Source organism: Dendrobates tinctorius, unplaced genomic scaffold, assembly GCF_039654945.1.
Source record: "Dendrobates tinctorius isolate UK_male_01 unplaced genomic scaffold, ASM3965494v1 ptg000019l, whole genome shotgun sequence".
Lineage (NCBI taxonomy): Eukaryota > Metazoa > Chordata > Amphibia > Anura > Dendrobatidae > Dendrobates > Dendrobates tinctorius.
In genome coordinates, this window is record NW_027361687.1 from 48,598,875 (window position 1) to 48,624,955 (window position 26,081).

General features: G+C 45.1%; 1 protein-coding gene across 1 annotated transcript in view; it reads left to right on the forward strand.

Moving 5' to 3' along the window:
• The window catches only part of LOC141082912 (uncharacterized), a 784,035-nt gene that overhangs the window by 676,969 nt on the left and 80,985 nt on the right, over positions 1-26,081 (forward strand). The window lies entirely within an intron of this gene.

A 26,081-nucleotide genomic window follows, 5' to 3' on the forward strand; every position in this document is an offset into this window, starting at 1 on the left:
GAGATCTGGTGAGCCGGTCTTTTTGGTGGCCCGCCTTGTCTCGTGATGTCAGGAATTTTGTGCAGTCCTGTGGGACTTGCTCCCGGTCTAAACCTTGTTCTCGCTCTAGTGGGTTGTTGATGCCTTTGCCGGTTCCCAGGAGGCCATGGACCCATATTTCAATGGGTTTCATCTCTGATATGCCTGTCTCTCAGAGAATGACTGTTATTTGGGTGATTTGTGATAGGTTCTCTAAGATGGTTCATCTTGTACCACTCCCTAAGTTGCCATCTTCCTCTGAGTTGGTGCCCCTGTTTTTGCAACAGGTGGTTCGCTTGCACGGGATTCCTGAGAACATTGTATCTGACAGAGGAGTTCAGTTTGTGTCTAGATTTTGGAGGACTTTCTGTTCCAAGCTGGGAATTCAGTTGTCCTTCTCCTCTGCTTTTCACCCTCAGACCAATGGGCAGACGGAGAGAACAAACCAGACCTTGGAGTCGTATTTGAGATGTTTTATTTCCGCTGATCAGGATGATTGGGTTTCATTTTTGCCCTTGGCCGAATTTGCTTTAAATAATAGAGCTAGTTCTGCCACTTTGATGTCACTTTTTTTTGTAACTTTGGGTTTCAGCCTCGATTTTCTTCAGGGCAGGTGGAGCCTTCTGCCTGCCCAGGTGTTGACACTGTGCTGGAGAGAATGCACCAGATCTGGGACCAAGTGGTGGATAAGTTATCTCTCTCCCAGGAAAAGGCCCAGCGGTTTTCCAACCGACATAGGACCATTGGTCCCCAGTTTAAGGTTGGTGATATGGTTTGGTTATCATCAAAAAATATCGCTATGAAGGTGGCTTCTCCTAAGTTTAAGCCTAGATTTATTGGACCTTACAAGATTTTGGAGATTATTAATCCGGTCTCTTTTCGTTTGGCTCTTCCTGTCACATTTAAAATCCATAATGCGTTTCATAAGTCCTTGTTGAAGAGGTTTGTTGAACCAGTTGTTCCTGGGGTGGCACCTCCGGACCCTGTATTGGTTGAAGGTAACATGGAATATGAGGTAGAGAAGATACTGGATTCCCGTCTGGCTAGACGGAGACTCCAGTATTTGGTTAAGTGGAAGGGTTATGGTCAGGAGGATAATTCCTGGGTCTCTGCCTCTGATATTCATGCCAAAAGATTGGTGCGTGCCTTTCATCGGGCTCACCCTGATCGCCCTGGTGGCATGGATGAGGGTTCGGTGACCCCTCCTCAAGAGGGAGGTACTGTTGTGAGTTCATTTTCCCCTTCACCACTGAGGTCTGATGAACTCCCTCTTCTGGTGAAGGAAGGTAGTGAAGCTGATTACCAAGCACCTGAGCAGGATGATGATGACTGAGTGACTGGAATTGCTGACTGGATATAAGGCAGCCGACGCCCTTCTGCCTTGCTGGTGATTTCTCAGAGGGATTCTAGGAGACCAGTCTGATTCCTGCTCCTCAAAAGCTAAGTTTTCTTCTCTGCTTTTTGCATTTGTGTTTTGGTTTTGTTTTGCCTTGTTTTTCTGGATTTCTGCCATTCCCTGCTGGAGTGAGCGGAATTCCTTTTTGCTCTGTCTTCAGAAAATACCTGAGTACTGATATAGTCTTTTTGAAGCCTAGCGTCTTCAGGGCTTTTTTCCCTATCAGTCTGTTGGCTCTTGTTTTGATAGGGTTTTGGCGGATTGCAGACAGCAGCTTTTCTATCCTGTCCTATTTAGTTAGCTTGGGCCCCATCATTTGCTCAGCCTATCTTTCTATCTGTGTGAGTGTTTTTTCATCTTGCTTCACCGTCATTATATGTTGGGGGCTGCCTATTGCTTTGGGGTCTGCTCTGGGGCAGTTTAGATTTCCCTTTCTGTCTTTAGGCTATATAGTTCTCCGGCTGTGATCGAGGGGTCTAGGGCACCGTAGGAACCCCCCACAGCTACTGCTAGTTGTTGTTGATAGGTTCAGGGGTTTGCAATCCGATAGCTGCCAACTTCTCTGGTTTTCTGGACTTAGCTAGTATTTCTGTTTTTGCCTCCTACGGTGACTCATTCATAACAGTTAGGGTTGGAATTAGGGTTAGGTCTAGGGTTATAGTTGGGATTAGGGTTGGGATTAGGGTTAGGGGTTTGTTGGGGTTAGGGATGGAGATAGAATTGAGGGGTTTCCACTATTTAGGCACATCAGGAGGTCTCCAAACGCGACATGGTGCCACCATTGATTCCAGCCAATTTTGCGTTCAAAAAGTCAAATGGTGCTCCCTCCCTTCCGAGCCCAGACGTGTGCCCAAACAGTGGTTTACCCCAACATGTGGGGCATCAGCATACTCAGGACAAATTGCACAACCACTTTGGTGGTCTATTTTCTCCTGTTACCCTTGGGAAAATAAAAAATTAGGGGCTAAAAAATCACTTTTGTGGAAAAAAATGATTTTTTTGTTTTCACGGCTTTGCGTTATAAACTTCTGTGAAGCACTTAGGGGATCAAAGTGCTCATCACACATCTAGATAAGCTCCTTTGGGGGTCTAGTTTCCAAAATGGGGTCACTTGTGGGGGGGTTTCTGCTGTTTAGGCATATCAGGGGCATTGCAAACACAACATGACGCCCGCAGAACATTCCATCTAAGTCTGCATTTCAAAATGCTGCTCCTTCCCTTCCAATCTCTCCCATGTGCCCAAACAGTGGTTCCCCCCACATATGGGGTATCAGCGTACTCAGGACAAATTTCACAACAACTTTTGTGATCCAATTTCTCCTGTTACCTTTGGGGAAAAAAAAATAGCGGGCTAAAAAATCATTTTTGAGGAAAGAAAAATGATTTTTTTATTTTCACGGCTATGCGTTATAAACTTCTGTGAAGCACTTGGGGGTTCAAACTGCTCACCACACATCTAGATAAGCTCCTTGAGGGGTCTAGTTTCCAAAATGAGGTCATTTGTGGGGGTATCTAGTGTTTAGGCACATCAGTGGCTCTGCAAACGCAACATGACGCCCACAGAACATTCCATCAAAGTCTGTATTCCAAAATGCCGCTCCTTCCCTTCCGAGCTCTCCCATGTGCCCAAACAGTGGTTCCCCACACATATAGGGTATCAGCGTACTCAGGACAAATTGCACAACAACTTTTGTGGTCCAATTTCTCCTGTTACCCTTCGGAAAATAAAAAAGCAGGCTAAAAAATCATTTTTGAAGAAAAAAAATTATTTTTTTATTTTCACTGCTCTGTGTTATAAACTGTGAAGCACTTGGGGGTTCAAAGTGCTGACCACACATCTAGATAAGTTCCTTAAGGGGTCTAGTTTCTAAAATTGTCTAACTTGTGGGTTTTTTCACTGTTTAGAAGAGCAAGAAAAAAGATCATGCCCATATACAAAGGAGCACCTCAATTGTATATATAAAGAATAATGACACTTTATTAGACAATACTACAAAAAGCAAAAAAGCACACAATGCATATTAAAAACATTTAAAATACAAAAAGGACCTACAATGAGTCATGCCTTATTATAGAATCAATGACTTACCACACTAATCTCCCAAAGGACCAGATAAGTACATAAAGCCACTGTCAAAGGTATTGCACATCATAAATATAATACATATGTAGCAGCATAAGATAAAACTTCAGTGGCTATAAAGTGCATATGAGAAATACCACGTGGGCCCAGAGATCCACAGAAAAAAAGGCGTGCGAAAAGAGAGTAATTTAACCTGCTGAATGCAGGTCTCTCAGCAATAGCCAAAGGTAAAAATACCAATAGCGCACAGATTTTATAAAAGATGACAAAAAAAAACTCTGTATCAGTAAACCACTACCAACTCTCTTTCACTAGGGAAGCCAGGTAGTAAGCATGAATATTTGGCAGACCTGCACCCCCATGGAATTTATGTTTGTAAAGAATATCCGCTGAAACATAGCTCTCTTGCCAATCCACACGAAAGAGTGTATCATTCCTTGAATTTTGTTGATAGTCTGGTATGGAAGAATTACTGGCAAGGTCCTAAAGATATATAAGATCTTAGGTAGAACAAATGACTTGACAGACAGTATTCTCCCAAAGATTGAAAGATGAACTTGCTTAAAGAAGGAAAAATCGCCCACAATCGTTTTAATGATATTTTCCAAGTTAGCCCTAACCGTAGCTTGAATTGTTCCTGCTATTTTAATCCCCAGATAGACTAGTTCTTTCTTTTCCCAAGCAAACTCAGTGAGTCTTCTCAACTCATTGACTTCAGTATTACCCGTATTAAAAGTTATAAATTTAGATTTATGAGCATTTATCTTAAAGTATGAAGCTCTAGAAAATTAATCTAGTACTTTTGTGAGGGCCCTGATAGAGTTTATGGGGTTGGTTACCGTAAGGAACAAATCGTCAGCAAATAGACCTACTTTATACTGACGAGATAAGAGAGTAAAGCCCTTAATCTCTTGATTCAATCTGATTTTTTTCAGCCAGGGGCTCGATGGTGAGAGCAAACAGTAGGGGAGAAAGAGGACACCCCTGCCTCGTTCCATTGGTAATACAAAATGGGTCAGGCAGAAAATTGTTGGCATATATTCTGGCACTGGGACCCAAGTAAAGCGCAAATACCGTTGACACTAATTTATTATCGAAAGCAAATTTAGTGAGGATTGTTTTCAAGTATGGCCAATTTAGCCTGTCGAAGGCCTTCTTGGCATCCAGTGTCAGAAAGGCCCAATGAGATCCTGAAGTCTTAGCCAGGTTCAACAAGTTTATTACCCTTCTTGTTCCATCCGACGCCTGTCTGCCTGCTGTAAAGCCAATCAATACCTTGTAAAAAGGAGTCTATCAAGTCCGTATTTACCATGGGAGTTAGAGGGTCATCCTTCAGATTATATAGATTCCTGAAGAATTCCTCAAATGAGTTAACTATATATCAAGGGTGGGTCCTAGCTTCACCAGAGAGGGAAACAATCTTAGATATCCTTCTATTAATTCTCTCTCTCTTAAGTTTCTTCACCATGTACTTAACGGGTTTGTTCAAGGAGGTATATACCTTAAACTTTGATGCTTTAATGACCGCATCATATTCCTTAAAAATATCCTCTGTCTGAGTTTTAGAATCTCTGCCTGGATGGACGAAGATGGAATTCTTAAATTAGTTTGTTGTTTTTCCTTTTCACATATTTGGGTTTGTAAATTAACAATTCTTTCCCTATTTCTTTTTTTGTATCTTGCAAAAATTTGTATAAGACCCCCCTAAGTACAGCCTAGTGGGCATTCCACAAAGTAAATGAGTCCACCTCGTCCGATAGATTTTCTCCAAAATTAGATTTTCTATCTCTTGTTTAAATTCTGGGATTATGTATAAGGCTGGATTATTTTTTTTTCCACAGAAAAGGATTTTCAGAAGGGGGACCCAATAGGAATTCCGCATGGACAGGATTGTGATCCGAGATAGTTTTTTTTTTTTAGAAATGTTATGTTTTTGAATTTGGCCAGAGTGAATACGTTAGTGAGCATTAAATCAATTCGGTAGGCTGTGTACATCAGAGAAATGAGAGTATTCGCGGGACGAAGTATTCAGACAGCAGAAGACGTTGTAGAATTCATTTTGAATTAACCAATTCTTCAGACATGGGGCTTTGTGTCGGACCGAAGAGGAAGAGTCTAGGTTGCTATCTGGAACTATAAATCACCCAACAACATGAGGTCGCCCGTCTTGACCTTGTCTATTTTCTTTTGCAGTTTATTTAAAAATTGGATGTGTCTCTTATATGGGTTGTAGATGTTTACTATCGTGCAAGGCTTATTCTGGAGCAAGCATACAAGTATGTGGTACCTACCAAGGGGATCTGTCATTTCTTTAATAAACTCGAATGGGACTTGGGTTCAATGACTTGAAGACATGAGGGAAATTCCTGTGATGGAAGACTGGTTGGCGGTCAATAGCAAATTTAACCTCCTGCAGGCACACAAGCTTGGCATGAGTACAGTTGATCTCCTTCCACAGAGCGAACCTCTTGTTCGGGCTGTTGAGGCCTCTAACGTTGTATGACAAGATTCTCATTAGTAGTGAGGGATGGTAATATAGAAAAAAATGAAAACAACAAATAGGTATAAAACAATTCCAAAGGACAAAAACAAACAACCTAATACTGGACAATTTATTTAAACACTGAGGAGTTCTCCTGGAGGACTCCAGACCAAGTGGTGTCTCACCTAAACTTGGAGCAAAAAGAAAAGATTTGCGGCAAAGATCCACAAAGACATCATATTCCAATAGGGTTATACTAGCTAGTAACCTTCAAAGAACCAGAAATAATGAAAATTTAAAACAGCGACCTAAAATTCCCTCAATCCCTGTCTCTGAAAGCGGGTTCCTCCATGAGGAATTTGATGAACCTCTGGCCCTCTTGGGGTGAGCTGATAGGGTAATTTTTGCTTTTGTATCATATCAGGAGCTTAGTTGGAAAGCCCCATCTATACGGCACCTTCAGCTCCCTGAGTTTAAAGGTGACGTCTCTAAAGGACCTCCTGGCCTCCATTGTTTCTTTACAAAAATCTGAAAAGATTTTTATGTCTTTATACGGTTCAGGAGGGGTTCAGGAGGGGAGCCTCTCTCTTTCAAACTTTCAATATTCTTTCCTTAGTTTAAAAAAAATGGACTCTCAAAATGTGTCTCTGGGTTTTTCCTGAGAGATTCCCTTAGGGCGTGGATGGCGATGGATGCGGTCGATGTTTAGCTGTAAACAGCAAAAAGCAGCCGACAGCACAACGGAGGATTGGATGCCAGTTCAAAGGTTCATGGACCCAAATGAACAATAGTCCAAAATAAGGAAGAGGAACAGCATCCGGTCTGGGTGAAAAATTGTATCAAAAATTTATTCTGCCAGTATAAAATACAACGTTTCGGCCATATTGTGGCCTTTTTAGGCCACAATATGGCCGAAACGTTGTATTTTATACTGGCAGAATAAATTTTTGATACAATTTTTCACCCAGACCGGATGCTGTTCCTCTTCCTGATGTTTAGCTGTAAGTCTGACAGACTGGGGGACAGTTACTTAAACAGATTTTTGGTGTAGTCTGAAAGGTCATTTTGAGTATTTGATTCTGGGATACCCCTAATTTTTAGGTTGTTCCTTCTACTACGATCCTCCAAATCTGTAAGTTTGCTTTTTAGGGACATAACCTCTGCTTTAAGGAGTGAGTTCTCTTTAGAAAGATAAACGGCATCTCTCTCAACCGGCACCATCCTTTTTTCATACTTTTCAAATTTTTGAGTGAGGCTGCTGCACGTTTCTTGTAGGGCCTTAGCCTGAGACTCAAACCCTACTCTCAAGGCATCACCGAATGATTGGAAGAGGTTCGCCAGGAATCCCTCAGTAGCCTGTTTATTAGACCCCTTGTATTCCTGAAGATTAATTGATGGGGTGGGACCTCAAATGATGGGAAGGTAACCTCAGTGTCCTTTTTCATCCACTGCCTGTCTGGGCTGGTATTTGGCGTGTAGTCATCTGAAAGACTGTCAGAGTCTTCCATATGGGGACCTTCTGTGTTCCCTTCTTTGTTAAGGCTCTTCCTTTTAAATGATTTAGAAGTATCCATCTCCTCCGTGGGTGGCTCTTTTAAGGGAAGAGACTTAGTAATACTCCCAGGATTGTTTTCCTTGGGTGGCGTTTTGGGTTGTGATTTAAATGTTGGATTTTTAACGGTAGCCCCCCCCCCCCTTTTACAACATTACTATGCGTTGGGATGGGTGTTTGCTTCAAATAAGAGGTCTTTGGCTCATCCCTTTTTAAAGGTGATCTGGACTTTATGGGACTGAGCAAACTAGAAAAGTCTTGGTAGAATTTTGAATAGTTCCCTAGAGAGGACTTGCCAGTCCTGTATGAGCTATTACTGGCTCTACCCCTACCTGAATGCATCTTAATCCAATAACCCCAGGGATCTACAGCTGAGTATTTCACACACAGACTAAATAGGAATATGGACTACCCTGAATAGGAGTAGTAATCAGAAATTTCCCCAGACCCACACCCAGATCAAGATTCAATTTTGGCTAATATTCCACACTGTAGCCCAACAATATCCCCACCCAGACTGCAAACTTCAGATAGACAATACTGAGTTATATACGCTTATAACAAGCTGTGCTTAATAAAGTGGAAACCCCAAACCCACAACCAATCAGATCAACCAATCAACTGTTATAAATAGGTTGGGACTGTAAAGGCAAGTCAACTGAGTAACTCTCAGGTGAAACGGCTAGAGAAGGAAAAAAAAACAGGATTGACACATAGATTGTCACAGTTCTCCAGTAATGAAGTTAGTCTAACTTTGGGAGTAAGAAACAGTGAAAATCGAATAAGGCATGTATGAAAAAAAAAATGTCTTTGAGTGACGGGCTCTAGGGTTCTTGACGGCGGAATATAGCACTATTGCTCTGATGTGTAGTATATAGCTTTCTTTATAGTGCTGCCCTTGTGAGTAGGGATTGTTCCAAAATTTTTCAGCACATACAGTGCCTTGAGAAAGTATTCGGCCAACTGGAACTTTTCAACCTTTTCCCACATATCATGTTTCAAACATAAAGATACCAAATGTAATTTTTGGTGAAGAATCAACATCAAGTGGGACACAATTGTGAAGTTGATCGAAATTTATTGGTTATTTTAAATTTTTGTGTAAAGTCAGAAACTGAAAAGTGGGGCGTGCAATATTATTCGGCCCCTTTACTTTCAGTGCAGCAAACTCACTCCAGAAGTTCATTGTGGATCTCTGAATGATCCAATGTTGTCCTAAATAACTAATGATGATAAATATAATCCACCTGTGTGTAATCAAGTCTCCGTATAAATGCACCTGCTCTGTGATAGTCTCAGGGTTCTGTTTGAAGCACAGAGAGCATCATGAAGACCAAGGAACACAACACGCAGGTCCGTGATACCTTTGTGGAGAAGTTTAAAGCTGGATTTGGATACAAAATGATTTCCAAAACTTTAAACATCCCAAGGAGCACTGTGCAAGCGATCATATTGAAATGGAAGGAGTATCATACCACTGCAAATCTACCAAGACCTGGCCGTCCCTCTAAACTTTCATCTCAAACAAGGAGAAGACTGATAAGACATGCAGCCAAGAGGCCAATGATCACTCTGGATGAACTGCAGAGATCTACAGCTGAGGTAGGACAGTCTGTCCATAGGACAACAATCAGTCATACACTGCACAAATCTGGCCTTTATGGAAGAGTGGCAAGAAGAAAAGCCTTTTCTCAAAGATATCCATAAAAAGTGTTGTTTAAAGTTTGCAAGAAGCCACCTGGGAGACACACCAAACATGTGGAAGAAGGTGCTCTGGTCAGATGAAACCAAAATTGAACTTTTTGGCAACAATACCAAACGATATGTTTGGTGTAAAGGAAGCACAGCTCATCACCCTGAACACACCATCCCCACTGTCAAACATGGTGGTGGCAGCATCATGGTTTGGGGCTGCTTTTCTTCAGCAGGGTCAAGGAAGATGGTTAAAATTGATGGGAAGATGGATGGAGCCAAATACAGGACCATTCTTGAAGAAAACCTGTTGGAGTCTGCAAAAGACCTGAGACTGGGACTGAGATTTGTCTTCCAACAAGACAATGATCCCAAACATAAAGCAAAATCTACAATGGAATGGTTCACAAATAAACGTATCCAGGTGTTAGAATGGCCAAGTCAAAGTCCAGACCTGAATCCAATCGAGAATCTGTGGAAAGAGCTGAAAACTGCTGTTCACAAACGATCTCCATCAAACCTCACTGAGCTCGAGCTGTTTGCCAAGGAAGAATGGGCTAGAATTTCAGTCTCTCGATGTACAAAACTGATAGAGGCATACCCCAAGCGACTTGCAGCTGTAATTGCAGCAAAAGGTGGTGCAACAAAGTATTAAGTTAAATGGGCCGAATAATATTGCACCACGCCCCACTTTTCAGTTTTTGAATTTCCACAAAAATTTAAAATAATCAATAAATTTCATTCAACTTCACAACTGTGTCCCACTTGTTGCTGATTCTTCACCAAAAATTTACATTTGGTATCTTTATGTTTGAAGCATGACATGTGGGAAAAGATTGAAAAGTTCCAGTGGGCTGAATACTTTCGCAAGACACTGTATTGGCCTATAAATGCTCACAACCATTCATATATAAAATAAAACCTCCAAGCCCGTGAACCCTGAGCCCAATCAGATTGGCCAAACAATTGATGTAAATAGATTGACCTGAAAATGTAACTGCAAAAAGTGAGTCAACTGAGTAACTCGCTGAACAAGAAGGCTAAAAGGGAAAAACAGGGTTAACACACGATATATCACAGTATTCCGGTAGCAAAGTATATCTAGCCGTGGGAATATAAAACAGTGAAAATTGAATAAGGCATGTAGGATAAGAGAACAGAATCTTGAAATGATAGATTTGAGAGTTCTTGGTAGCAGAGTTCAACAAGTAACTCCAGTAGGTGTTATATGGTCTTCTTTACAGAGCGGTCCTTGTGAATAAAAGAAAGATTCGGGGAAGCCCAGGAAAACAAGCCAGTGTGGAAAACTGTCCCCTTTTTCTCTGAGAAATAACGTAAGGCTCTCCTTGTGAAGCTGTCCTTGTAAATGAAAGCAAGCTCAGGGGGCCACTTCAATAGGAAACCATGTCCCGATGTGTAGGCGTACCCTTAAGGTCTTGCTATAGGTCTGTAATGGAGCCCCTCTATTTCTTGATAGACCTGTCACCTAATAGTATAATGAAGAGAGTAATCGCTCCCCAGTTAGTGCTTCCCTGCACTACTTTGTCCTGTGGTTAGATTGTTTTAAGCAATGCAATAGTGCAAATTTATAGCGAAGCTGGTCCTATGCATTCTTTATTGTAAGAATGAAGCTGACCGCCGCTGTTTACAAGGTCCCCGTGCACTATCCCTGATATAGGTAGGCAGGATCAGATAATAGAACTTTTTAGTCAGGAAGGGATGAGAGGGAGAAGATATCTCTCCACCTCTCACCAGCTTCTGATGTTGGCGATGTTTCAGGTTTTAGCACCAGTATATTCATTGTGCCTCACCTTATATATTCCTATACAGTTTATTATTGGATACTGAGCTGGTCCAAGTCGTTCTTAGGACAGGTAGCCCCTGCACAGTGGTCTTGAAGTGTCCCAGGAAAAGGTAGATGGCTCCGAGAGTTATCACTCCTCCTCTCCAGCTGCACAGCGGTCTTCAGTTTCAAAGCGCTGTATCTTCAAATTTATAGTATCCAAAGTCCCAATTTTGGTGTCAAAAAGGTTCCCACAAGGTGTATGGTCCAAAAGAGTTGGGTAGCCGAACCCCATGACGGTTTTTTTTGGTCATTTATGGATGTCTGTGTGGGAGCTCAGAGCTCTTGCTGCCTACATCCACAAAGCTCAAGCCACGCCCCCTGCTGGTCAACTTTTATTATAACTTCCCAACCAAAAAAAAAATTGGGTTCCAAGATTGTGCTGATGTAAAGCAGACATGTGAGAAATGTTGTTTATTAAGTATTTTTGTGACATATCTCTCTGATTTTAGGGCATAAAAATTAAAAGTTTGAAAATTGCAAAATTTAAAAATTCTTTTGCCATATTTCTGTTTTTTTTCATAAATAAACGTAAGTCATATGGAAGAGATTTTACCACTAACATGAAGTAAAATATGTCACAAAAAAAAAAAAACAATCTCAGAATCTGCGGAATACGTTAAAGTGTTCCAGAGCTATAACCTCATCAATTGACAGTGGTCAGAATTGTAAAAATTAACCTGGTCTTTAAGCTGCAAATTGGCTCTGTCACTAAGGGGCTAAGCTGTGGCCGAGCCCCCAGTCAGATTAACCTCTGATAAACTGAACTCTGATTAATACACTGCCAGGTCTGTGACATCATTCAACCACAAGCTTATGCCAGCTGTGTGGTTTTCCAATTGATGCTACTTTTCCTGGTGTCTGCCCCTAATTTTAGCAGATTTGGCAGCTCCCCCCCCCCTTCGGAAGGTTTTGCCTTCATGCTTGGGATGTTCGCCGATCCGAACCAAACCTTGAAAGGATCGATCATCTCAAACTGAGATGTACGGGTGTAAGTGATAGGCATAGGCATGCAAGTACAAGAGGCGTGTACAGGACAGAGACGTGCTAGTATAAGAGGCATGTACAGGACGGAGACGTGTGAGTATAAGAGACGTGTACAGGACGGAGATGTGTGAGTATGAGATACAGGTACGGAACGGAGACGGGTGAGTATAAGAGATGTGTACAGGACGGAGACGTGCGAGTATAAGATACATGTACAGGACGGAGACGTGTGAGTATAAGAGGCATGTATGGGATGGAGACGGGTGAGTATAAGAGACGTGTACAGGACGGAGATGTGTGAGTATGAGATACAGGTACGGGACGGAGACGGGTGAGTATAAGAGACGTGTACAGGATGGAGATGTGTGAGTATAAGTGATGTGTACAGGACAGAGACGTGCGAGTATAAGAGACATGTACAGGATGGAGACGTGCGAGTATAAGAGATGTGTACAGGATGGAGACGTGTGAGTATAAGTGATGTGTACAGGACAGAGACGTGCGAGTATAAGAGACGTGTACAGGATGGAGACGTGTGAGTATAAGAGACGTGTACAGGATGGAGACGTGCGAGTATAAGAGACATGTACAGGACGAAGACGTGCCAGTATGAGAGACGTGTACAGGATGGAGATGTGCGAGTATAAGATACATGTACAGGACGGAGACGTGTGAGTATAAGAGACGTGTACAGGATGGAGACGTGCGAGTATAAGATACATGTACAGGACGGAGACGTGTGAGTATAAGAGGTGTGTACAGGACGGAGATGTGTGAGTATAAGAGGCGTGTACAGGACGGAGAAGTGTGAGTATAAGATGCATGTACGGGATGGAGACAGGTGAGTATAAGAGATGTGTACAGGACGGAGACGTGCCAGTATAAGAGGCATGTACAGGACGGAGATGTGTGAGTATAAGAGACGTGTACAGGACGGAGACGTGTGAGTATAAGATACATGTACGGGATGAAGACGGGTGAGTATAAGAGATGTGTACAGGACAGAGACGTGCCAGTATAAGAGATGTGTATAGGACAGAGACGTGCGAGTATAAGATACATGTACGGAAAGGAGACGGGTGAGTATAAGAGATGTGTGCAGGATGGAGACGTGCGAGTATAAGAGACGTGTACAGGACAGAGATGTGCGAGTATAAGATACATGTACAGGACGGAGATGTGTGAGTATAAGAGGCGTGTACAGGACGGAGACGTGTGAGTATAAGATACATGTACGGGATGGAGACGGGTGAGTATAAGAGATGTGTGCAGGATGGAGACATGCGAGTATAAGATACATGTACAGGACGGAGACGGGTGAGTATAAGAGATGTGTACAGGACGGAGACGTGCGAGTATAAGAGACGTGTACAGGACGGAGATGTGCGACATAAGATACATGTACGGAACAGAGACGGGTGAGTATAAGAGATGTGTGCAGGATGGAGACGTGCGGGTATAAGAGGCGTGTACAGGACGGAGATGTGTGAGTATTAGAGTTGAGCGACTTTTGGTTTTTTAGGGTCGCGTTTCGTTTCGTGAAACCTGACTTTTCCAAAAGTCGGGTCGAGCAAGATCGTCCGATTATAGGGAAAAGTCGGGGTCGTCCCGAAACACGAAACCCAATGTAAGTCAATGGGGAATAAAAGTCGGCAGTAAGAGGAGGACAGGAAACACACCAACAGTGCCCATTTGAATGCCAAAAGCATCAATTCTTCTTACTTAAGCTTGTCAACCTTAATTAACTTCATAATACAAGTTACGCACTGAAAAATGGGGGTTATTTGGCTACAGACTGTGGGGGGGGAGGGCTGGCTCCAGGTTTTCATGTGCCCTGGGCGAAAGAGCGCCCCTTTAACACATACCACAACTCATCATGCTCCGATACGGCAGAGAAATAGCGGTATAGTACAATGAAAAATACCTCACTTTTTACATCTCATGACGAGGCCCATCTATTTCTCCATACAGAATCATTGGTCCCATATAATGTTTGAAACAGTATATGATGAGCTCCACATAATGCTACAGTATATGTTGGTCCCCATGGATGAAGCTCTACTGTCTTATGGGCCCAAATAATGCTCCAAACATAATGGGCCCCATTTCTAATGCTCTAGTGTATAATGGGCCCTGTAAATGCTGCTCCAGTGTCTGATGTCCACCTTTGGAATGTTCCAGTGTATGGTGGGCCCCATCTATCATTCTCAGACGGTGTTAGGCCCAGTATGGATTGCACGTGATTGCACAAAGGTTAGAAAGGGTACCGTATCCCCAGATAACATGTATGGATAGCGTACACATTCAAAATATATGTCTCAGGAGGCAGGCTCAGACGGTGTTAGGCCCAGTATGGATTGCACGTGATTGCACAAAGGTTAGAAAGGGTACCGTATCCCCGGATAACATGTATGGATAGCGTACACATTCAAAATATATGTCTCAGGAGGCAGGCTCAGACGGTGTTAGGCCCAGTATGGATTGCACTTGATTGCACAAAGGTTAGAAAGGGTACCGTATCCCCGGATAACATGTATGGATAGCGTACACATTCAAAATATATGTCTCAGGAGGCAGGCTCAGACGGTGTTAGGCCCAGTATGGATTGCACGTGATTGCACAAAGGTTAGAAAGGGTACCGTATCCCCGGATAACATGTATGGATAGCGTACACATTCAAAATATATGTCTCAGGAGGCAGGCTCAGACGGTGTTAGGCCCAGTATGGATTGCACGTGATTGCACAAAGGTTAGAAAGGGTACCGTATCCCCGGATAACATGTATGGATAGTGTACACATTCAAAATATATGTCTCAGGAGGCAGGCTCAGACGGTGTTAGGCCCAGTATGGATTGCACGTTATTGCACAAAGGTTAGAAAGGGTACCGTATCCCCGGATAACATGTATGGATAGCGTACACATTCAAAATATATGTCTCAGGAGGCAGGCTCAGATGGTGTTAGGCCCAGTATGGATTGCACGTGATTGCACAAAGGTTAGAAAGGGTACCGTATCCCCGGATAACATGTATGGATAGCGTACACATTCAAAATATATGTCTCAGGAGGCAGGCTCAGACGGTGTTAGGCCCAGTATGGATTGCACGTGATTGCACAAAGGTTAGAAAGGGTACCGTATCCCCGGATAACATGTATGGATAGCGTACACATTCAAAATATATGTCTCAGGAGGCAGGCTCAGACGGTGTTAGGCCCAGTATGGATTGCACGTGATTGCACAAAGGTTAGAAAGGGTACCGTATCCCCGGATAACATGTATGGATAGCGTACACATTCAAAATATATGTCTCAGGAGGCAGGCTCAGACGGTGTTAGGCCCAGTATGGATTGCACGTGATTGCACAAAGGTTAGAAAGGGTACCGTATCCCCAGATAACATGTATGGATAGCGTACACATTCAAAATATATGTCTCAGGAGGCAGGCTCAGATGGTGTTAGGCCCAGTATGGATTGCACGTGATTGCACAAAGGTTAGAAAGGGTACCGTATCCCCGGATAACATGTATGGATAGAGTACACATTCAAAATATATGTCTCAGGAGGCAGGCTCAGACGGTGTTAGGCCCAGTATGGATTGCACGTAATTGCACAAAGGTTAGAAAGGGTACCGTATCCCCAGATAACATGTATGGATAGCGTACACATTCAAAATATATGTCTCAGGAGGCAGGCTCAGACGGTGTTAGGCCCAGTATGGATTGCACGTGATTGCACAAAGGTTAGAAAGGGTACCGTATCCCCGGATAACATGTATGGATAGCGTACACATTCAAAATATATGTCTCAGGAGGCAGGCTCAGACGGTGTTAGGCCCAGTATGGATTGCACGTGATTGCACAAAGGTTAGAAAGGGTACCGCATCCCCAGATAACATGTATGGATAGCGTACACATTCAAAATATATGTCTCAGGAGGCAGGCTCAGACGGTGTTAGGCCCAGTATGGATTGCACGTGATTGCACAAAGGTTAGAAAGGGTACCGTATCCCCGGATAACATGTATGGATAGCGTACACATTCAAAATATATGTCTCAGGAGGCAGGCTCAGACGGTGTTAGGCCCAGTATGGATTGCACTTGATTGCACAAAGGTTAGAAAGGGTACCGTATCCCCGGATAACATGTATGGATAGCGTACACATTCAAAATATATGTCTCAGGAGGCAGGCTCAGACGGTGTTAGGCCCAGTATGGATTGCACGTGATTGCACAAAGGTTAGAAAGGGTACCGTATCCCCGGATAACATGTATGGATAGCGTACACATTCAAAATATATGTCTCAGGAGGCAGGCTCAGACGGTGTTAGGCCCAGTATGGATTGCACGTGATTGCACAAAGGTTAGAAAGGGTACCGTATCCCCGGATAACATGTATGGATAGTGTACACATTCAAAATATATGTCTCAGGAGGCAGGCTCAGACGGTGTTAGGCCCAGTATGGATTGCACGTTATTGCACAAAGGTTAGAAAGGGTACCGTATCCCCGGATAACATGTATGGATAGCGTACACATTCAAAATATATGTCTCAGGAGGCAGGCTCAGACGGTGTTAGGCCCAGTATGGATTGCACGTGATTGCACAAAGGTTAGAAAGGGTACCGTATCCCCGGATAACATGTATGGATAGCGTACACATTCAAAATATATGTCTCAGGAGGCAGGCTCAGACGGTGTTAGGCCCAGTATGGATTGCACGTGATTGCACAAAGGTTAGAAAGGGTACCGTATCCCCGGATAACATGTATGGATAGCGTACACATTCAAAATATATGTCTCAGGAGGCAGGCTCAGACGGTGTTAGGCCCAGTATGGATTGCACGTGATTGCACAAAGGTTAGAAAGGGTACCGTATCCCCGGATAACATGTATGGATAGCGTACACATTCAAAATATATGTCTCAGGAGGCAGGCTCAGACGGTGTTAGGCCCAGTATGGATTGCACGTGATTGCACAAAGGTTAGAAAGGGTACCGTATCCCCAGATAACATGTATGGATAGCGTACACATTCAAAATATATGTCTCAGGAGGCAGGCTCAGATGGTGTTAGGCCCAGTATGGATTGCACGTGATTGCACAAAGGTTAGAAAGGGTACCGTATCCCCGGATAACATGTATGGATAGCGTACACATTCAAAATATATGTCTCAGGAGGCAGGCTCAGACGGTGTTAGGCCCAGTATGGATTGCACGTAATTGCACAAAGGTTAGAAAGGGTACCGTATCCCCAGATAACATGTATGGATAGCGTACACATTCAAAATATATGTCTCAGGAGGCAGGCTCAGACGGTGTTAGGCCCAGTATGGATTGCACATGATTGCACAAAGGTTAGAAAGGGTACCGTATCCCCGGATAACATGTATGGATAGCGTACACATTCAAAATATATGTCTCAGGAGGCAGGCTCAGACGGTGTTAGGCCCAGTATGGATTGCACGTGATTGCACAAAGGTTAGAAAGGGTACCGCATCCCCAGATAACATGTATGGATAGCGTACACATTCAAAATATATGTCTCAGGAGGCAGGCTCAGACGGTGTTAGGCCCAGTATGGATTGCACGTGATTGCACAAAGGTTAGAAAGGGTACCGTATCCCCGGATAACATGTATGGATAGCGTACACATTCAAAATATATGTCTCAGGAGGCAGGCTCAGACAGTGTTAGGCCCAGTATGGATTGCACGTGATTGCACAAAGGTTAGAAAGGGTACCGTATCCCCAGATAACATGTATGGATAGCGTACACATTAAAAATATATGTCTCAGGAGGCAGGCTCAGACGGTGTTAGGCCCAGTATGGATTGCACGTGATTGCACAAAGGTTAGAAAGGGTACCGTATCCCCAGATAACATGTATGGATAGCGTACACATTCAAAATATATGTCTCAGGAGGCAGGCTCAGACGGTGTTAGGCCCAGTATGGAATGCATGTGATTGCACAAAGGTTAGAAAGGGTACCGTATCCCCGGATAACATGTATGGATAGCGTACACATTCAAAATATATGTCTCAGGAGGCAGGCTCAGACGGTGTTAGGCCCAGTATGGATTGCACGTGATTGCACAAAGGTTAGAAAGGGTACCGTATCCCCAGATAACATGTATGGATAATGTACACATTCAAAATATATGTCTCAGGAGGCAGGCTCAGACGGTGTTAGGCCCAGTATGGATTGCACGTGATTGCACAAAGGTTAGAAAGGGTACCGTATCCCCGGATAACATGTATGGATAGCGTACACATTCAAAATATATGTCTCAGGAGGCAGGCTCAGACGGTGTTAGGCCCAGTATGAATTGCACGTGATTGCACAAAGGTTAGAAAGGGTACCGTATCCCCGGATAACATGTATGGATAGCGTACACATTCAAAATATATGTCTCAGGAGGCAGGCTCAGACGATGTTAGGCCCAGTATGGATTGCACGTGATTGCACAAAGGTTAGAAAGGGTACCGTATCCCCGGATAACATGTATGGATAGCGTACACATTCAAAATATATGTCTCAGGAGGCAGGCTCAGACGGTGTTAGGCCCAGTATGGATTGCACGTGATTGCACAAAGGTTAGAAAGGGTACCGTATCCCCGGATAACATGTATGGATAGCGTACACATTCAAAATATATGTCTCAGGAGGCAGGCTCAGACAGTGTTAGGCCCAGTATGGATTGCACGTGATTGCACAAAGGTTAGAAAGGGTACCGTATCCCCAGATAACATGTATGGATAGCGTACACATTAAAAATATATGTATCAGGAGGCAGGCTCAGACGGTGTTAGGCCCAGTATGGATTGCACGTGATTGCACAAAGGTTAGAAAGGGTACCGTATCCCCAGATAACATGTATGGATAGCGTACACATTCAAAATATATGTCTCAGGAGGCAGGCTCAGACGGTGTTAGGCCCAGTATGGATTGCACGTGATTGCACAAAGGTTAGAAAGGGTACCGTATCCCCGGATAACATGTATGGATAGCGTACACATTCAAAATATATGTCTCAGGAGGCAGGCTCAGACAGTGTTAGGCCCAGTATGGATTGCACGTGATTGCACAAAGGTTAGAAAGGGTACCGTATCCCCAGATAACATGTATGGATAGCGTACACATTAAAAATATATGTCTCAGGAGGCAGGCTCAGACGGTGTTAGGCCCAGTATGGATTGCACGTGATTGCACAAAGGTTAGAAAGGGTACCGTATCCCCAGATAACATGTATGGATAGCGTACACATTCAAAATATATGTCTCAGGAGGCAGGCTCAGACGGTGTTAGGCCCAGTATGGATTGCATGTGATTGCACAAAGGTTAGAAAGGGTACCGTATCCCCGGATAACATGTATGGATAGCGTACACATTCAAAATATATGTCTCAGGAGGCAGGCTCAGACGGTGTTAGGCCCAGTATGGATTGCACGTGATTGCACAAAGGTTAGAAAGGGTACCGTATCCCCAGATAACATGTATGGATAACGTACACATTCAAAATATATGTCTCAGGAGGCAGGCTCAGACGGTGTTAGGCCCAGTATGGATTGCACGTGATTGCACAAAGGTTAGAAAGGGTACCGTATCCCCGGATAACATGTATGGATAGCGTACACATTCAAAATATATGTCTCAGGAGGCAGGCTCAGACGGTGTTAGGCCCAGTATGGATTGCACGTGATTGCACAAAGGTTAGAAAGGGTACCGTATCCCCGGATAACATGTATGGATAGCGTACACATTCAAAATATATGTCTCAGGAGGCAGGCTCAGACGGTGTTAGGCCCAGTATGGATTGCACGTGATTGCACAAAGGTTAGAAAGGGTACCGTATCCCCGGATAACATGTATGGATAGCGTACACATTCAAAATATATGTCTCAGGAGGCAGGCTCAGACGGTGTTAGGCCCAGTATGGATTGCACGTGATTGCACAAAGGTTAGAAAGGGTACCGTATCCCCGGATAACATGTATGGATAGCGTACACATTCAAAATATATGTCTCAGGAGGCAGGCTCAGACGGTGTTAGGCCCAGTATGGATTGCACGTGATTGCACAAAGGTTAGAAAGGGTACTGTATCCCCGGATAACATGTATGGATAGAGTACACATTAAAAATATATGTCTATACATCAGGAGGCAGGCTCAGACGGTGTCAGGCACAGTATGGATTTGACGGCCCAGATTACACAGCGGAGGAGCAGGGAGAGGTAAAGATTGCAAATGCTGGGGCCCTGCCCAAGCAAGGGGGGCCCACTCGTGGGCGTCGGTACTGGCACTGGGCCCCTCATAGTACAGCGGTGTGTCTGACGGCGGGTGTGCACCACCACCGTCAGAGACACTTGATTGCACTATGAGGGACCCTGTGCCAGTGCCCGCGCCCAAGAGTCGGCCTACCCACCTGTCCAGGGCAACGGCAGTCGCACGGTGTCATGCGCTAGGTGGTGACCCCGGCCATGGGGGGGAGGCAGCACAGTTAGGGAGTTTTAGAAAGTGGCATATGTTGATGTTGGACATTCAGCTGATGCAAAAGGCGAAATAGGTGAAGTACCAGGAAGAGGTGGACCAAAGCAAGCCATTTTTCTGTCACCCTATGTGTCATCAGGGGAAGGTGGGACAAAGTCCTTGGAAACCCATGCGTGGTTCATTTTAATGAATGTTAGATCATCCACATTTTGGGTTGACAGACGGGTCCTTTTTTCTGTCAGGATTGATCCAGCTGCACTGAAGACTCTTTCCGATAGCACACTTGCAGCTGGGCAAGCGAGCTCCTGTAAGGCATATTGGGCCAATTCAGGCCAGGTGTCCAGTTTAGCGGCCCAATAGTCAAAGGGGAATGACCTGTGTGGGAGAACATCGATATGGGAGGAAAAGTAGTTTGTAACCATAGTTGACAACTGCTGTCTCCTGTCACTTTCCTTCGATGCAGTATTACCAGTTGTGTGAGCGGTATTTGAAAAATCAGTCCTCAACATTGTCATGAAACCCCTGTCTCCAACGCCACTTCTGCTGTGTGCACCACGAACACCTCTGCCAAGCTGCCCCCGGCCCGTACGGCTCGTGTGAGAACCATCACCGCTGCTGTGTGCTGGGAATGCCTCAAGCAACCGATTTACCAGAGTTGCTTGTTTATTAGCCAATATTAGGTCAAGGTTCTCCTGTGGCATGATGTTTTGTAATTTGCCTTTATAGCGTGGATCCAGGATGCTGGCCAACCAGTAGTCGTCATCGTTCATCATTTTGGCAATGCGGGGGTCCCTTTTTAGGATCCGCAAGGCATAATCTGACATGTGGGCCAATGTTCCCGGTGTCAATGATGCACTGCGAGTGCTGGGTGGAGGAGCACTTTCTGGCAAATCCACATCCCTCCAGTCACGCACAAACCCTGTACCAGACCTTGCCACGCCAACATTTTCACTTGCCCCACGAGATGCATCCTCCTCCCCTAAGTAATCATCCCCATCATCATCCTCCTCCTCCTCTTCTTCCTCCACCTCGTCCAGGAGAGGTCCCTGAGCAGACAATGGCTGAATGTCATCAAGGATTCCCTCCTCCTCTTCCTCCTCATCAACATTGGCTGCAGACGCCTGCTCCTTAAGGTGCGTCAAAGTTTGCATGAGCAGACGCATAAGTGGGATGCTCATGCTTAGGATGGCGTCGTCTGCGCTTACCAGCCGTGTGCATTCCTCAAAACACTGAAGGACTTTACAAAGGTCTTTCAGCTTCGACCACTGCACACCTGTCAACTCCATGTCTGCTCTCAAAGTGCCTGGCCGTGTATCCTCCCACAAATGCATTATGGCCTGCCTCTGCTCGCACAGCCGCTCCACCATGTGCAGGGTGGAGTTCCACCTTGTTGCAATGTCGATAATGAGGCAGTGGTTGTGAAGGTGGAGCAATCGCTGCAGCTTCTGCATACGAACGGAGTGTACAGGCGACCGGCGGATGTGCGCGCACAGTCTTCGCACCTTCTGGAGCAGGGCTGTTAACTCCGGATAATTTTTGAGGAAGCACTGCACCACCAGGTTCAAGGTGTGAGCCAAGCAAGGTATGTGGCTGAGTTTTGAAAGGGCTATGGCTGCCACAAAATTACGGCCGTTATCACTAACTACCTTGCCTGCCTCAAGATGTACACTGCCCAGCCATGACTCAGTTTGTCGCTTCAAGTACTCGGCCAGCACCTCGGCGGTGTGTCTGTCGCCCAAACACATCATCTGCAACACAGCCTGCTGACGCTTTCCACTAGCTGCTCGATAGGGGGACACATCGTGTGCAACAGTGGCAGCTGCAGATGGAGTGCTCGTACGACTGCGCTCTGTGGACGAGCTTTCGCTTCTGGAGGAGGAGGAGGAGGAGGAGGGTCGAACGCCTACAGCCAACTGTTTCCTATACCGTGGGCTAGGCAGCACTGTCCCACCACCGCTGTCCCCTGTGGACCCTGCATCCACCAAATTAACCCAGTGCGCAGTGATGGACACGTAACGGCCCTGGCCATGCCGACTGGACCATGCATCAGTTGTGAGGTGCACCTTTCCGCTCACTGACTGCTTGAGTGCATGGACAATGCGGTCTTTCACATGATGGTGGAGGGCTGGGATGGCTTTGCGAGAGAAGAAGTGGCGACTGGGTAGGTCATAGCGTGGTACTGCATAGGCCATGAGTTCGCGGAAAGCTGTGCTTTCCACCAACCGAAAGGGCATCATCTCAAACGAGATTAGTTTGGCAATGTGGGCGTTCAAACCCAGTGTACGCGGATGAGAGACTGAGTACTTTCTTGACCTACTCATAGTGTCTGGGAGGGTGAGCTGGACTTGAGAGCTGCATATGGTGGAAGTAGCGGTGGACAGGGCGGACTGAGAGAGGGTTGATGATGGTGATGGAGTTGGTGTTCTTTCTGATGGCCTAGAATCAGTCTTTCGTTGATATAACAGTGGGATTCCCTGACTTCTGTGGTCTTGCAACGACACCTCAACATTTGCTGCTGTGCTAACCGGTGGGCTTACAGTGGGGGAAACAATGTAGCGTTGCTGACTACCTTCGTTGTGATCAGTTGCACATGTGGCACTTGAGGTTTGGTGTTGTGTCCACGCTTGCAAGTGCATGCTGGTTAAATGTCTAAGCATGCAACTGGTATTCAAATTTTTCAGATTTTTCCCTCGGCTAAAGGTCTTTGCGCACTTCTTACAGATAACCTTGGCCTGATCATGAGGATTTTGGTCAAAAAAGTGCCACACTGCACTCTTCCTACTTTGGCAGACATTTTGCGGCCTAGCACGCTGTGATCTTTTGACCCTCTGGACAAGCTGTCCAGCAACTCTTTTGATGTTTGGAACCTGTCTTTGGAGTGCTCCGGGCCTGCCAGATAACAGCTGTTGTGATGTCGATGTCTGCTGTGGATGCTCCTCATCTGAGCTATTGGAAGCAGCACCCTCTTCCCCCAATGGATGCCAATCTGGGTCAACAACTGGGTCATCCATCACCTCCTCTTCTATGTCATGTGCACCTTCCTCTGTGTCACCGTGTATGATGGTATAGTGTGCGGGAAGGGGCACCTGAGTCTCATCAGGGTCAGAATCTGGCTCTGTACACTGCGAGGACAATGTAGTGCTCTGAGTGAATGTACCAGCAGAATCATCCATCAGCAGCTGTGCATCAGTGCACTCCATGTCAGATTCATCTTGGCCTGGGTAATTCACCATTTCACTTGATAATCCAGGCATGGTATGTGAAAACAGCTCCATGGAGTAATCAGTAGTATGGCCTGCGTCATCCTTCAATCTTGGTTGGGGTGAAGGACACAAGGAAAGGTGTGGTTCATGAGCATGAGCCTCCAATGACGACTCAGTGCTTTTACTTTTTACAACTGAAGAAGAGGAGGCGATAGAGCTGGAGGCTGAGTCAGCAATGTAAGACAAAACTTTTTCCTGATGCTCTGGCTTTAAAAGCGGTTTGCCAACTCCTAGAAAACTAAGCGTTCGAGGCCTTATGTAGCCAGACGATGACGCAGGGTCAGCACCTCCTGCATTCGGTCCTATTTTGCTCTTGCCACTACCATCAGATCCACCACCAACACCATCATTACCAGCTGCCAACCCCCGCCCAATACCACCAGCCTTCCTCATTTTTGGTAGAAATGTAGACAAAATCCAACAAACTATATAATAATGTAAAACAAGGTACAAGGTGTCTATAGGACAGGGGAGATTTTGAATTTCTGCAGACACTTCTGGACACTGGACACTTTTGGATTGTGTGAGGCCCACTGATATCTGAGCGCTATGTGACAGGCTCGATGGCACAGCTGTGACCAAAGTGACTAGAGGATAAGGGAGATTTTGAATCTCTGCACACACTTTTGGACACTGGACACTTTTGGATTGTGTGAGGCCCACTGATATCTGAGCGCTATGTGACAGGCTCGATGGCACAGCTGTGACCAAAGTGACTAGAGGATAAGGGAGATTTTGAATCTCTGCACACACTTTTGGACACTGGATGGACACTTTTGGATTGTGTGAGGCCCACTGATATCTGAGCGCTATGTGACAGGCTCGATGGCACAGCTGTGACCAAAGTGACTAGAGGATAAGGGAGATTTTGAATCTCTGCACACACTTTTGGACACTGGATGGACACTTTTGGATTGTGTGAGGCCCACTGATATCTGAGCGCTATGTGACAGGCTCGATGGCACAGCTGTGACCAAAGTGACTAGAGGATAAGGGAGATTTTGAATCTCTGCACACACTTTTGGACACTGGATGGACACTTTTGGATTGTGTGAGGCCCACTGATATCTGAGCACTATGGGACAGGCTCGATGGCACAGCTGTGACCAAAGTGACTAGAGGATAAGGGAGATTTTGAATCTCTGCACACACTTTTGGACACTGGACACTTTTGGATTGTGTGAGGCCCACTGATATCTGAGCGCTATGTGACAGGCTCGATGGCACAGCTGTGACCAAAGTGACTAGAGGATAAGGGAGATTTTGAATCTCTGCACACACTTTTGGACACTGGATGGACACTTTTGGATTGTGTGAGGCCCACTGATATCTGAGCGCTATGTGACAGGCTCGATGGCACAGCTGTGACCAAAGTGACTAGAGGATAAGGGAGATTTTGAATCTCTGCACACACTTTTGGACACTGGATGGACACTTTTGGATTGTGTGAGGCCCACTGATATCTGAGCGCTATGTGACAGGCTCGATGGCACAGCTGTGACCAAAGTGACTAGAGGATAAGGGAGATTTTGAATCTCTGCACACACTTTTGGACACTGGACACTTTTGAATTGTTTGAGGCCCAATGAATATCTGAGCGCTATGTGACAGGCTCGATGGCACAGCTGTGACAAAAGTGACTAGAGGATAAGGGAGATTGGATTGCTTTTAAAAAAGCAGTTTGCGGAGCAGTGGGTAAACAGCAATGCAGGAATGTCAGGAAGCCTTAGAAGGCAGCCCAACAACCAACACCACTGATACACCACTATATAGCCTCCCCTTGCACTGCACACACAGTGACTGGTGTGTTGTGCAGGCCAAATTGCTAGCAGCAGAAGCAGTTTTTTTGTCTTCTCAGCAGGACAAAAAAAAATTGTGATTGCTTTTAAAAAAGCAGTTTGCGGAGCAGTGGGTAAACAGCAATGCAGGAATGTCAGGAAGCCTTAGAAGGCAGCCCAACAACCAACACCACTGATACACCACTATATAGCCTCCCCTTGCACTGCACACACAGTGACTGGTGTGTTGTGCAGGCCAAATCGCTAGCAGCAGAAGCAGTTTTTTTGTCTTCTTCCCTGCCTAACGCTCTCCCTACAGAATCAGCAGCAACCTCTCCCTATACTAAGATCGGCAGAAGTAAGATGGCGGTCGGCGTGCACGCCCTTTTATACCCCCTGTGACGCCCACCAAAGCAAGCCAATCACTTGCATGCCCTTCTGAAAGATGGTGGTGACCCGTGCCTATGTCATCACGTTGCCCACAGTGTCCGTGGATCCTGA